At 45.8% G+C, this 15,330-nt stretch overlaps 2 long non-coding RNA genes across 2 annotated transcripts; both read left to right on the top strand.

The window, feature by feature from the left end:
• The first annotated feature begins 6,124 nt into the window (after positions 1-6,124).
• Positions 6,125-6,480, top strand: LOC146557085 (uncharacterized). The gene is made up of 2 exons (XR_014888912.1): positions 6,125-6,243; positions 6,436-6,480. It is a non-coding gene; the product is annotated as an uncharacterized LOC146557085 (long non-coding RNA).
• Positions 6,481-12,825: 6,345 nt separating this feature from the next.
• Positions 12,826-13,181, top strand: LOC146557084 (uncharacterized). Its single transcript, XR_014888913.1, has 2 exons — positions 12,826-12,944; positions 13,137-13,181. It is a non-coding gene; the product is annotated as an uncharacterized LOC146557084 (long non-coding RNA).
• The last annotated feature ends 2,149 nt before the right edge of the window (positions 13,182-15,330 follow it).

The raw sequence follows: 15,330 nt of genomic DNA, 5'->3' as shown, positions 1-15,330 counted from the left end.
GCTTCACTCCTCCGCTTCAGCTTGTTTTCCCTCTCCAGAGGTGGTGGTGGTGGTGATGCGTGTGATCTCGACGTGTCATCAATCCTCACAGAGACGTTGAATAATTAGCCTCTGTGTGCATTAGCATGCGAAGCCCTTAATCCCCTGGATGTGCGAAAAGTAAACCATCGCCTCGGAGACCCCTCCGCTGACCCCGGGCCTCCCCCTCAAACCCTGTTTAACCCTCCATCAGCAGCCCTTTTAACACCCAGCCCACACCCGTGACAAACCATATTTCCTCCATCACCGCCCACCTCCCTTCAGCGCACTCGCTGACAGTCCGCTGTGAAGCCAGCAGAGGTGCAAATATGTAAATTTAAAATTCATTTTCAAAGCCCTGCAGGAAAAACTCCGGCCAGAGACTGCTTATCACCTCCATGAGATGTTCCACCACTGAAACTTTTCCAAACCGCACAAAAAAAAGCAAAATCAATTTCAAACTTTAAAGATCCTAGATGGATTTCATGAATCACATTTGTGCCGCTGCTGGAGTGAGATCGGATCTTTACATCCGCCTTCCTCTCCCTAAACTCAATAAAGAATAAAAATGCTAATAAAAAATAAAATAAACTTTCCTGCTCTCCTCCACATGGATACTGTGTGTGTGGATGCAAATATTTTCTTAGCATCCATTACTCCACCATGTCCTCTTCTTTATCTTCCATCCGTCCACACTCCCGCCATACATCTTCTCTTTCACCATCTTTTCTTTTTCGGTTTATTTTCACATCCCCGTCCCTCCTCTTCCTCCTCTCCTTCCCACGGCTGCACAAATGGACGCCCCCACTCCCCGCTGTGGTGCATCAGTGCATTATGGGTGCATTAGGATGAATGTCTGTTGTTAAGTGAACACTACGATTACAGCGGCGCTGTGCAGAGGGTGATATTAATGGAGGCTGGAGTGGCTGCCCGCGTGCTCCTCGCTCGATCGATGGGCTGCTCGCCGCCTGTTAATTCAATCGATGGTAACAGCGAGGGGAGATACGGTGGCTTTTCCTTTCTTATTTTGTCTCAAACAGCTTGCCGCAGAGCTCCCGATGCCTCGCCACCCCTCAAATACAACAGAGTCGTCTCCAGACGAAGACTTGTGCTGCAATGTGTTCACCCCCAAATTAGCGTAAACACGGGTCTGTGACTGAGTCACCGCAAGCAGACGCTCAGCACCTGTTTGTGTTTACCGACAGCTCACAGATACTCGCATCACCGCAGTTGACATTGCCGCATCCAGTTGACCCCATTCGTCCTCGCTGTCTGCAGAGGTCAGACTGCGGCAGAAAATGAACCGATTAGCATTCATGATGATTTGTGTAAAGTTGGTCAGAAGGTTCATTTGTGAGTGCGCATGCGCCATTAGCGTGCTGCCTGCTGTAACCCCTAATTTCCCTCGGGATGAATAAAGTATTCTGATTCTGATTCTGATTCGCACAGAGATGTTTGTACGTAGGCCCGAGCGGCTCCTCGCAGTAATCTGCCTGCAGCCAGCACAAATTGCATTTAGATTACTTGCTTCCTCTGATATTCTTTAACACGGTGAGAACAAGGCTGTAATTTGTTTGTTCTCATTTCTGAGGAAGTCCCACCACAGAGCTCATTTTCGCTCCTGTCTCCTTCGCAGAGTTCTCCACTCTGCACACATGCTGAGCTCTCACAGTCGCTCTCCACGATGTCTTTAGTCAGTCGACCTCTGACTCTAAATGCTTCCTCTGTGTAGGTGTTTGGATTTGTTCTGCCAGTTACTACTCTGATTCACTTCAAATGTTATGACAGGCTACATACTCATGTTTTATAAGTAAAAAATTAACTCACATTTGCATCTTTCTATGACTATCTTTAAACAAGTCCTAAAAATTTCTGCTCACCTTGCCGGGTAAGTTTTACACAGGTCAAAATTTCCATAAAAATCCACGGTCGGTGACACGGTGTATGAACTGAAATGGCACCCAATTGCTTGGACTCACACAGATTAGGATAGATTAGGAGGGAAATTATCTCTGGGTACCGAATTGGATGAAAGAAGTGGCCACACATCAGGACAGCAGACTAAAAAAAAATCTGAACACATTTTCATTTGTTTTGAATTTTTCAGTAGGGTCATGCTTTAAAACTAGCTGCACAGTGGATGAATGACCTCTTTTTAGTGTCAAAGAGACTCTGGGGTACTTCCCAGAGTCTGACCTTTACATGCCCATACGTTCAGTGTCCTCCTCAGTGTTGCTGCTTACCCGTAGAAGCACTTGCAGTGCAATAACTTTATGCAATTTGGAAATGAAACACTTCATTACACCCATATCGCAGAAAATTAGTTTAACTTGCAGTTACAATTCAGCTAGGGAGGCACAGTGACTTTGCTAGCTGATATCAACAGTGTGCAACACTAGCTAGTGTTAACTTAAAGAAATGGTGTCCGACAATCAGTAAAAATCACTAAATGACCAAAACAAACACTAATCATGGCTCCAGAAAGAATTCTGTTGGTGAGAAAGTTAGTAAGAAAGGAAGCTAAGGTTAGCCAGCTAGCTGCTATATTGGTTCTAAGCTGTTTTACGAATGAGCTAATGTCTCAATTATCGGCAGATAGAAAAATTAGATGCAGCCACCAATTAGTTAGTTCCTTCACTTATGAAGCCTCAGCTTCACAGCTGTTGTGTTTTTTTTTTTTTTTTTTTTAAATTGTATGTATAGATACATCACATCGCCACAGATACTGCTAATAATCTCTAATTAGACAGCTAGCAGCTACAGCCACCTGTGTCACCATCCACCTGTCAGTGAAAGAAGACACACCCCTAATAACACAAAATTTAAGTCTTAATACGATTTAAACAGGTGAGCTATAAAAACATTGCAGAGTTTCTCAGTTTTTCCACTCTTGGATCTGATTTAAAAGAGAGGGGGATTCCCTTAAATGGTCATAGAAGCTCTACCTCCTGCTGCAGCCAATCAGAAGAGTTATCATAAAGGGGGAGGTGCTGGTTTCAAAAAGAGGGCCCAGCATTAGCTAAACCTCGATTATTTTGAACTGCGACCCATTTAAAACTACAGAACAGGTCCTCTTTAAAGTGCGTCCTTATCTTCACCACAGCCGTTTAAAAAGACATCAGGTGCGCTCACTACTGGACTGCATAAAGAAAACCTCTGATGCTTATCAGTGTTTACAGGAGGACCTTTTAACACTTGCCAACCTCAGTCAAAGAGCTCTTTGAGTCTGAACTACAGCAGTCACTAAGCTGCTGTAATATGAGGGCACTGCGGGCGACTTATTTTCATAACTGTGATAAAGGATCAGCTCCAAACACCGCCATCGCCACAGGCACCGTCACCGGGAAGTCCCACCAGTGCGACTGAGGCAACTCTTCTTGAACTTTGACGCTGGCATGCATCACCCCTTTGTCTCCTACGTTTACCTGCGTGACCTCATTTCAAACATGAGGTGACAGATTAAACTCTCATAGAAGAGCAAAAAGACACACCATCATCTCCGGATTCATCGAGAAGTGCGGCGAGAGAGAGAGAGAGACACCAATTACCCATCAGCCTCTCCTCTCTCAGTTTTGCATTTTGCTTGTTATCATTGGAAATCAAACAATTGCATCAGCCTCCGTCCTCTTTGAACAGCAGCCAGATCCAAACGCTGTTCAGTCTGACCCTGCTGGTTTCTGAGCGTCTGCTGGATCCTCACAAAACCACCCGCAGAGGGGCGGCGGGGCTGGGTTTTATTTTTTCTGCTGCACGGTCTGACTCTGTGCTAAGATGGAGAGTTAATTATTCACTGTGTGTGTGCGTGAGAGTGTGTGTGAGGGTGCAGGTTGCCCACGGCTGGTGTTTGGAGGCGGTGATATTGCGTATGGGGTCATTGGGATACGCCTGACCTGGGCAAGCCTGCCAGCGTGAAAGGCGCCGGTGTCTGATTGGCACCACGCCCACACACACAGAGACCATCTTTACTCAGGGAAGGGGGGGATGAAAGATGACAGCAAACACACCAAAAACACACAAACACTCCACATTATGCAGCCCACACACACACACACACACACACACACACACACACACACACACACACACAGAAAGATGGATTCTTTTGCACCTTAAAGACAAAAAAATGAAAAACTACAAATATGTAAATGCACACAGCCAACACACACACACACACACACACACACACACACACACACACACATTCAATATTGCCAAGGAAAATATTAAGGCAACTCAGTCACCATGGAAACCCACCACTCAATCTCCAGCCATTTCCTTTCCGTATTCCTGCTTTTTTACCTCGCCACCCCTCTTATCTCAGCAGTAGCTGCCAATCGTCCATATTTCCTGTCATTTCTGCATTTCCTCGGTCTCCCTCCGGGCCCTGCCGGCGACTTCGTGCTCGCTCTGCTAGTTTTTCCTTTTTTTACAGCCCCCATAGACCTCTAATGGTTTTTGCTGTTTTCCAAATCAAATGCCAGAATGCGTTTATTGCTTGAATACAAGCGCTGAAATAAGCCAAATCTGACAGCTTGAATCTTTTATATAACATTTGAAGACGCAGTCATGAACTGAAGGAGCTTCAGATCCTGAAGTGACCTTTAACCCATTGGACATTTCCCACCCTTATTTTCACATCCTTGAAGGTGATTTCTCATTTGTCCGGTCTCATATGTACTGATGCGGTCACTGTTACACTTCAGTGTGTTTTTACTTTAAAGTACACCATCAGATATCAAGAGAATGACTCAGGTTCACACCATTAATACAAGAACAGAAGTGCTGTTCAGGTTTTTGCTGTCAGGAGACATTACTCTTCCTCCTTTATTGGATGTGCTACAAGTAACCAAAGTGATCTTATGAAGATTTTTGGTTGTAGCACTGTCTTTACAACTGCAAGCAACTACTTGCCAACCAATCAGGGAGTTTTTCCAAAGTAACCAAGGGTTGCCCGGGGGTTTCAATGGGGATCTAGGCCTGTGTGTATGAGGCTTAAAACAAAGTTAGCTGGCGGTACCCACTGGTGAAGCAGGGAATGGTGTCTTTTTAGCACTCAGGAGGAGCATCAACGACTTTCAGCTATGAACAGTCCGCAGGCTGTTTGAGGAAATTAAGAGCCAAAGAAGGGCTCATCTGTCCGGAGTCTGGCCATAAAAAGCCTCCAATAAATGAATAAAAGAGCGGCATAGTGCAAATGTAACACTGTAATCTGTACCTGCTTCCTTTATCCTTTTTTCTGCCCCAGCAGCCTCTTTTTGCACAGCTATACCCCCCTGATTCTCTACCAGAGTTATTATCAGGTGGGTCACCGGGGGTCAGGAAGGCACAAAGGCCCAGGTCAGCGGCTTACAGGGGCCGTGTGGACAAGCAGAAAAACGAGGCCCAGTGGTGCTCCACATTCACTCAGACTGGGATAATAGAGCTGCCTATGGGACTGGCCTTAGTCTGTGGAGGGTCGGGGTACCAGCCCCTCCTTCCCTGCTGGGGGTCTACCTCGAATTGAGAGAAATTCACCTCTTGAACAAAGAGAGAGGGGGCCTACAGATAATCCAGACTGGAGGTGCATTCAGGGATTTCCATATAAACCACCAAACCTGAAAAAATGTCCCACCTGACCTCCTCAGAATCAGCTGATTCTTTTCATACCATAACTTTAGTATATTTAACGAAGCTAAAAGGCCCTGCAAATAAATAGGGGTGAGTCACTTTTCATACACACTGAATGAAAGCCATGTTAACTGATTGGCATGAACTCTTATATTCATACCGGCTTATTCAAATACACACATTCGCTTACGGTAATGAATGCGAATGCCAACACCATCTCAAACATCTTCCAAAGATTTCCATATTGTGGATACGGATATGTTGTTATTAAAGGAGCAGGATGTGGTTACATATCCAAATCACAAGGAAATCAGGAGAAAACATGTTAGTGTGATTGTATAAAAATGATCAATTTGTAAAACACTTCATACAGATCACTAAACACTGCTGTTCTGTCACCATGTAACCGTATTCTGTTTAAATAGATTTTCCCTGAGAAAGTTACTCTTTAGTGCCCCCTTTTGGCATGACCTGGTGTAACGTGCTCAAATCCGTCTCTGTTCTATGATGTCATCAGAAAGCGCATGTTATTGTTTGGGGAAAGGACTTCTCCCGTTCTCCCGTCCGCTGCTGTAGTGGCATTTGTCTCCCTTAAGACGGTCTTTAAGGGCATTGTCGGTATGTAATTCTGTTCCATCTTTACTAATGAACAATCTACTTGAAGAAATGTGATTGCAGTGTTTGCTTAATAGAAACGTTGTAAAGAGGGAATTAGCTAACGCTTTCGGCTAAACAAGTCATTGTACTGTTATTGTGTATTTCTCCTCATCTATGGTTTCTAAGAGCATTTCATGTCATGTTGTTTCTCAGTTTTACCCTACTTCAACTGGCCTAAGTAAAGGGAGTGAAGTCAAACCCTCTTGTCTGCGTGGTCATTTTGAAGAGGAGTTTAGTCTGAATGTCGACTCTAGCAAGGCGTTAGAGGCAGAGGACATGACAGTAAAACGACAGCCTCTCAAAGACCAGTCTCGTGGGGAACTGGACAGCAATTAGAGCTATCCTCCGGAAACAGCTCAGATGTAGGAAGAAATCCAATCGACAGCAACATGTCGCAGAGAACCAGCGCATCAATGAAAACCAGATCTAATATATCTGGCTCCTCCAGGCATACCAGGAGCTCAGCTGCAAGTAAGGCAGCCGCTGCACAAGCACGTGCAGAAGCTGAGGCGGCTAAGGCTGAAGCAGCATTTGTGGATAAAGAGAACGATCTGAAGCTGCAGCAAGCGGAACTGGAAGCTTCTATGCAGCTTCGAAAAATACGTCTTGAAGCGTCATTAGATAAAGTACGCATGGAAAAAAGGGCTGCAGCTGCAGAAGCAAAAGCAGAAGTTTTGGAGGCTGCAGCGATCCAAGATGATGGCGAGGGTCTTAGTGAGATAGATGTTCCTGCTGACGACCCAGTAACGCGCACAAGAGAATATGTGAAGGGTGCCTCACACGGCAGCCAAACCACGCCCATTCTAGAAACCTCCAATGATAACACGGAGACGAAACTCCTTCAGCATTCACCGACCATAGACTCCTACTCCAAGATCTTTACGCCAGGATCTGATGTACATTTTCGACCAAGCCTCAAGCCAGTTGCGACACCACACATCCAAACCCAAACCACACCCATAATAGCAAATCTAAAGGATCATTTCCCAGGCAAAGCTGATCAAAGTGAGACCTACACCCCTAAACAAGAACCAACGGTCAATTATGCACGACAGCCTCTGGACAGCGGCTACACCGGCGCGGCGTATATCACAACCCCAGACAACTCCGGTCACCCACATGAGACCACATGCCGGGAAAGGGGCCCACTGTACACTCCACTAGAAATGGAGCAGAACATGTCAGACCTTGTTAGATTTATGGCTCGACGTGAACTGGTGACTACAGGGCTCCTTCACTTCAACGACCGTCCCGAATGCTACAGAGCCTGGAAAGCATCGTTTATGAATGCCATCAGAGGTCTCAACCTCTCACCAAGTGAACAGCTTGACCTCCTCGTGAAATGGCTAGGTAAGGACTCAGCTGAACATGCCAGACGAATACGATCCGTGTATGCGAACCAACCAGCTAACGGACTCAGAGCTATGTGGGACAGGCTTAATGAGTGCTACGGTGCACCAGAGGTCATCGAGGGTGCCTTTTTGAAAAGATTAGACAACTTTCCCAAGATTCCAAACAGAGATGGTCGTAAACTAAGAGAGCTGGGAGACTTGCTGTCGGAGATACAGGCTGCCAAAGAAGATGGTGACTTGCTTGGGCTTAGTTATCTGGATACCCCTCGTGGTGTTACCCCTGTCGTCCAGAAGCTGCCATTTTATCTCCAGGAAAAATGGCTTTCTTTAGGCTTTAAGTACAAAGAAGATCGCGGGGCTCCCTATCCCCCATTCGGTTTCTTTGTAGACTTTGTGTGTCGGGAAGCACGGATGCGCAACGACCCTGGCCTCACACAGACAGCATACAGTAGTGAGTTATTAGGCAGTAAGCAATCGTCTAAAGCCGAAGGTCATAAAGCTGTGGCAGTTTTTAAAACGAGGGTCTCACCGGATCCTCGGCCCCTTTTCAACGGTACAAGGACTGCATCGTTTCGCACCCAATCTGGAAGCGAGTCATCCACTAGAGATGATCCAGCAGAGCGCTGCCCGCTACACAACAAACCCCACCCCTTACCCAGGTGTCGCGGGTTTAGAGAGAAGCCAATGGAAGAAAGGAAAGCACTCTTAAAAAGGTACGGAATATGTTACAGGTGCTGCAGAGCCACACATTTGGCAAGGAATTGTGAAGACGACATCTCCTGCTCAGAGTGTGGAAGCAAGAGCCACATTGCAGCCCTCCACCCTGGATCTGCCCCATGGTCCACCAACACAGCACATTCCGCACCAGATCAGGGCGGGGAGGGAAATTCCAACCTGAATGAAGGTGATGTTTCCACAGCATGTACTGAGGTCTGCAGAAATTATTCCGCAGGGCGTTCCTGCTCAAAAATATGTCTGACCAGGGTGTACCCAACCGACTGCCCTGAAGCTGCAGTTACGGTATACACAATATTAGATGATCAGAGCAACAGATCACTTGCACGTACCGAGTTTTTCGACCTATTCAACATTGCAGGGCCTCCTTCACCATACACTTTGAAGACATGTGCCGGAACACAAGAGACAGAAGGCAGACAAGCACGTGGCTTTGTGATCGAACCCATTAACGGGAGTGTCACACTCTCTTTGCCGTCACTGATTGAATGCAACGAGATCCCAAATAACCGCGCAGAAATACCAACACCAGAGGTAGCATTAAACCACAGTCATTTGAAGGCCCTTGCAAAACACATTCCAAAGCTGGACTCCCAAGCTTCCATCCTGCTCTTGTTAGGCAGAGATATCATCAGAGTTCATAAGGTCAGAACACAAGTGAATGGCCCACAAAACGCACCCTATGCCCAGAAGTTGGATCTGGGTTGGGTTATTGTAGGAGATGTGTGCATTGGAGATGTCCACAGACCTACGGTTATCAGCTCTTGCTACACTAACGTACTGAAAAATGGACGTCCTTCTCTCTTTCAGCCATGCCCAAACGATTACTATGTAAAAGAGAAGTATAGTAGTGGTAGCTCCCCTTCATTTCCCCTAACATGCAAACATCTCCCTGCTAGTGAGAAATGGGCCACCTTAGACTGTAATGTGTTCCAGACAACAAAGGACGACGACAAAGAAGCTCCTTCAATCGAGGACGGACAGTTCATCCACATCATGGAGCAAGAGGTCTATAAGGACCAAGAAAACAGGTGGGTGGCTCCCCTGCCTTTCAGATCTCTACGACCAAAGCTCCCTCATAACCACGAGCAAGCACTTGAACGTCTCAAATCTCTACAGCGGTCCTTCAGAAGGAAGCCTAAAATGAAGGAAGAGTTTGTCTCGTTCATGGCAAAGATCTTTCAGAATGGGCACGCTGAAGAAGCCCCACCTCTGAAGCCTAATGAGGAGCATTGGTACCTACCTTGTTTTGGGGTTTACCATCCCAAGAAGCCCTCCCAAATAAGAGTCATCTTCGACTCCAGTGCCCAGCACAAAGGTTTGTCTCTGAACTAAGTACTCCTAACGGGACCAGACCTCAACAACACCCTGGTAGGAGTCCTCCTTCGGTTTCGGAAAGAACAGATCGCCTTCACTGTGGACGTGCAACAGATGTTTCATTGTTTCAAGGTGCGTCCTGAAGACCGGAACTTCCTCAGGTTCCTCTGGTTTAAAGAGAACAACCCAGAGAAAGAGATTATGGAGTTCCGTATGAACGTGCACGTCTTTGGAAATAGTCCTTCGCCGGCTGTGGCTATCTACTGTCTTAGACGTGCAGCACAGGAAGGCCGGAAGGAGTATGGGGAGGACGTAGAACAGTTTGTCACTCGTGACTTTTACGTAGATGACGGGTTAAAGTCCTTGCCCACAACAGACGCAGCTATCGACCTGCTCAAAAGAACTCAAAAAATGCTGGCTCGCTCTAACCTTAGGCTGCATAAGCTGGCTTCGAACAGCAAGGAGGTCATGAAGGCCTTTCCCAGTGAAGATCATGCCACAGACCTGAAAGATTTGGACCTTACTGCTGACACTCTACCAATGCAGCGTAGCCTTGGGCTGTACTGGGACTTGGATTCAGACTGTTTTACTTACCGCGTCCAGGACGAGAGAAAGGCATTCACTCAACGAGGAGTTCTCTCAACGGTGAACAGCCTGTACGATCCTCTAGGATTCGTCTCCCCCGTGACAATTCAAGGGAAACTGCTGCTTCGAGAACTGGCCTCACAATCTTCAGATTGGGACACCCCACTACCAGCAGAAAAGGAAAAGGTGTGGGAAAGTTGGAGAGATTCTCTGCAGGAGTTAAGGCATCTGAGGATCCCCCGACCGTACTCAAACATGTCACCATCCACTGTCAAGTTAACAGAACTCTGTGTCTTTTCAGACGCTTCAGAGAAAGCAGTAGCTGCTGTCGCCTACTTGAAGACTGTGGACGCAGATGGGGGATGCTGCACTAGATTGGTTGCAAGTAAAGCCAAACTGGCCCCACGTCCAGAGCATACTATACCTCGGTTGGAGCTTTGTGCAGCAGTCATGGCAGTAACTCTGTCCGAGGCCATCACCTCCGAAATAGACATTGTATTCGACGCAGTCACCTACTACATAGACAGCAAGGTGGTGCTCGGATATATCTACAATGAGAAAAGAAGGTTTTATGTATACGTGAGCAATCGAGTTCAGAGGATCAGACGAAGCACCATGCCACAGCAGTGGCGATATGTCTGCACAGAAGACAATCCCGCAGACATTGCCACATGGTCTATCACAGCAGACCGTCTTGAGAACACAATATGGTTCTCTGGACCGGCATTCTTGTCTCGACCTGAAGGGGTGTCACCTGTGGTACAGAGGTTTGACCTTTTGGAACCAGATCAAGACAGCGAAATTAGGCCTCAAGTCACAACACTGTCGGTCACGGTCTTCAAACATCTTGGCTCTGGGCGGTTCAATCGCTTCTCATGCTGGAGTTCTCTCATAAGGGCTCTTGGTACCCTTATTCACATTGTTCAGAGCTTCAAAAGGGGAAAGAAGTGTGTCGCTCAAAAATGTAAGGGCTGGCATCAGTGCAGCACACCCCCTACCGGGGATATTCTTGAACAGAGTAAGCTAGTCATTATCAAAACAGTTCAACAAGAGGTCTACAGGAAAGAACTGGAGTGTCTTGCATCAAACGCCAACATCCCCAAGAGCAGCTCACTCGTTGCCCTGGATCCCTTCATTGACTCAGAGGGGCTATTAAGGATTGGGGGTCGTCTCATTGAGGCAAAAATAGGGTTCCACGAGAAACGGCCATTGATTCTGCCCGGACGGCATCACGTGACCACTCTCATAGTGCGTCACTTTCACGAGCAGGTACGTCACCAAGGACGTCTCTTCACTGAAGGAGCTGTCCGATCTGCAGGTTATTGGATTGTAGGTGGCAGGAGATGCATTAATAGACTCGTTTTCGAGTGTGTCACTTGTCGAAGGCTGAGAGGGAGGTGTGAAGTTCAGAAGATGGCAGACTTGCCACCAGATAGGCTCAGCATGGAACCACCTTTTAGCAACGTCGGCATTGATGTGTTTGGGCCCTGGTCTGTAGCAGCCCGTCGTACGAGAGGAGGCCACGCTGACAGTAAGAGGTGGGCTGTCCTCTTTACCTGTCTGTGTGTCAGAGCTATACACATCGAGGTAATCGAGTCATTGGACTCCTCCAGTTTCATAAACGCATTCAGAAGGTTTATGGCGATTCGAGGACCCTTGAAAAACGTACGCTCCGACCAGGGCACTAATTTCACCAGAGCTTGCAAAGATATGGGGATTCCCTCAAATCTTGATGGGAAAGCTATGAAGAGGTTTCTGTCAGAACACGGATGTACGTGGACCTTCAACACACCACATTCCTCTCATATGGGAGGAGCGTGGGAAAGGATGATCGGCATCACACGTCGTATCCTGGACTCGATGCTTCTTCAGATGGGCTCCTCCAAACTCACACATGAGGTACTCACAACATTCATGGCTGAGGTCTCAGCCATAGTGAACAGTCGACCACTGGTGCCTGTGTCGAACGATCCTACAGATCCTTTCATTCTCACACCGGCTTCATTGCTTACTCAGAAGGTAGATCCATGCCCAGTACCAGAAGGAGACTTTGGACATAATGACCTATTGAAACAACAGTGGCGCAGGGTCCAAAGCTTGTCTAACACATTTTGGGACAGGTGGCGGAAACAGTATCTGTCAACACTTCAGTGTCGAACAAAGTGGACTTCTGACCGGCCAAACCTTAAGCAAGGAAGTGTGGTGCTTCTTAAGGACAGTCAGTGCAGTAGGAACGACTGGCCCTTAGGTATCATCGTCGATGTGTATCCCAGTAAAGACGGAAGGGTGCGCAAAGTGCAAGTGAAGGTCATTAAGAAAGAGGGACCAAAGCTTTACGTCCGACCCGTGAATGAGATGATCTTGCTTATTCCTCCAGATGACTGAAATGTGTTTGACCTTGTCATATTAGTAGGTGAAACCCTGCTGAGTTTCAGACGGGGAGTGTTCTGTCACCATGTAACCGTATTCTGTTTAAATAGATTTTCCCTGAGAAAGTTACTCTTTAGTGCCCCCTTTTGGCATGACCTGGTGTAACGTGCTCAAATCCGTCTCTGTTCTATGATGTCATCAGAAAGCGCATGTTATTGTTTGGGGAAAGGACTTCTCCCGTTCTCCCGTCCGCTGCTGTAGTGGCATTTGTCTCCCTTAAGACGGTCTTTAAGGGCATTGTCGGTATGTAATTCTGTTCCATCTTTACTAATGAACAATCTACTTGAAGAAATGTGATTGCAGTGTTTGCTTAATAGAAACGTTGTAAAGAGGGAATTAGCTAACGCTTTCGGCTAAACAAGTCATTGTACTGTTATTGTGTATTTCTCCTCATCTATGGTTTCTAAGAGCATTTCATGTCATGTTGTTTCTCAGTTTTACCCTACTTCAACTGGCCTAAGTAAAGGGAGTGAAGTCAAACCCTCTTGTCTGCGTGGTCATTTTGAAGAGGAGTTTAGTCTGAATGTCGACTCTAGCAAGGCGTTAGAGGCAGAGGACATGACAACTGCTTTTTTTCTGCTTTAACTAAAGCCATAAAGTAGAATTGTGCAATGGATCCAATAATGTAGTTGGAAAGATGAATGCAAATAATAAATCCACAGCTGAAGGTCTCATATTGGACAGGAGAGAAAACAATCCTACTGATTCAGCGCTGAAACGGGAGTGAACAGCTCCTCAGGCAATGCAAAATCATTCACACACATTCACATTTGCATAGTGAGGAACAAAAGAAGTAGTCAGCTTATTCAAATTAAACTGAGTATTTGCCTTTTAGTAAACAGTGGGAGGCACTGATCCAAGCTGTCAGCTAAGTGAAAGTCAAAGCAGATCCGATTACAAAGCTAAACGTTTTTCATTTGTCATTAACTATAAAAAAATTATTTAAATTGAAAAATGCAGGTATTTGTTCCCTCGCAGAGAGTTTGATAAAATGATTTTAATAAATTAAGCTAGCTGCTGAGTGGATTAGCTTAGAATAAAGACTAAGGGCCTGAAGTGTGACAAAAAGTTGTGAATTACTAAAGAGGCGCAGCAGGAGCTCCACAAGTCTCCCTTTCAAAGTGAAAAGTTTGGGCAGCGAGTATTTAAATGATTAATACAAACAGGACTGAATGTCACAGAATGCTGTTCAGATGCCACTGAGTGTAATCTGGGATTTTGGAAACTCTGTTTGTCACCCACAGATGGCTGCGAGTCCAATTCTTTCCTTTGACGCAACGCGACGTGCAGGAAAATGAGAGCAATAAAAATATTTATGCACGTGGCACAGTAACCAGTAGCTTGATTAAAACGTTTACCAGAAAGGATCTGATGGTAAATATTATTGTATATACCTCACAAAGCACTTTAAATCCTAACTCCACCATGACGCCAAAAGGTTCCCAATATTTCCCAACAGATGAGAATGCCCCTTCCTTCCTAAATTTAAATCCAACCCTTCCATCAGTTTTTGCTGTCAAAATTTGTACATCTTCCCCAATTTTTGTTGCTTTTTAAGACTTTTAAATGTGAAAAATCCATATTGCCATCTCTGTGTGGCCCTTGATGTGGTCTCTATTTCCTGCTGCCCGAAGTGAAGCTGAGCTCTGAAGCTTTGCTTACAAAGTCATTTTAAATCAGCTTTCTTCTTTGATTCACTCACCGCATTTCAAAGACCTGACAGTGACGATGTATCAAACAATGTTCCTAAAACTAATGAACACTGAACAAAGCAATAAACATGCTGAAGGACTGCAGTGGGATTTCACACCGTCATATTGTTGCTCTGTGTTTTATTCTAATTGAAGCTGCTAATGACAGAAGAAACAGGATGTTTTACCCCATCGGGACGTCCTTTTGTTTTTCCTGTCTTAACTACTTTGGTGCTTGTGTTCTGTAAGCAGTATTCATGAGGTCATAGGAGCGCTGGTGTTGTCATAGTCCAGCGGTGTGCAACATACCGTCTCAGGCTTACTCCACTGTGTGGGTCTTTCTTTCCTGTATCCAACGACTGAACCAACACAAAGTGCTGGACTATGTTAAACCCCATGAATGTAATTAGGTACGATGGATCATTTTAAAACCTAAAACAAACAAGAACTTTCTGCTATACTCTCTGTATTCATGAAAAGACAACCTGACTGTTTTTACCTGTTTAACATTTACCTGTCTGACTGTTCAGACCTGAATGAAGAAAAGCTCAGTCCAAATCTAAGTGGACACTACTTATATAGTGCTTTTCTACCCAATATGAGCATTTGAAGAGCTTTCTTACTACAAGCCTCAGTCTTCCATCCCAACAAGTGCTTTTCTCTTCAAGTACAGCTCAGGATGTTGTCCAGGGATACTTTAACATGCAGACTAGAGGAGAAGGGGATCAAACCATCAACTTTCCAATTAGTAGACAAGTAGAATTTACTTTGGCGGGTGAATTTTGTGATTTGTCTTCATTTTCCCATCCATCGGAGACAACAGCACAATCAATTTTACATTGGACAAGCTACTATGCTCTTATTTTGAAACCTCACGTGCTGCTAAACGATTAGCCCAGGTCCTTCCTGACTCGTATTTGCATATTGTCCCTGGACAC

This window comes from Mchenga conophoros, linkage group LG16 (genome assembly GCF_057382185.1).
Source record: "Mchenga conophoros isolate Kocher_MC1m ecotype Shallow Benthic linkage group LG16, M_conophoros_male_GT1.1, whole genome shotgun sequence".
Classification (NCBI taxonomy): Eukaryota; Metazoa; Chordata; class Actinopteri; order Cichliformes; family Cichlidae; genus Mchenga; species Mchenga conophoros.
The sequence above is the reverse complement of the archived record's forward strand: the minus strand, read 5'-3'. Positions and strand labels throughout refer to the sequence as shown.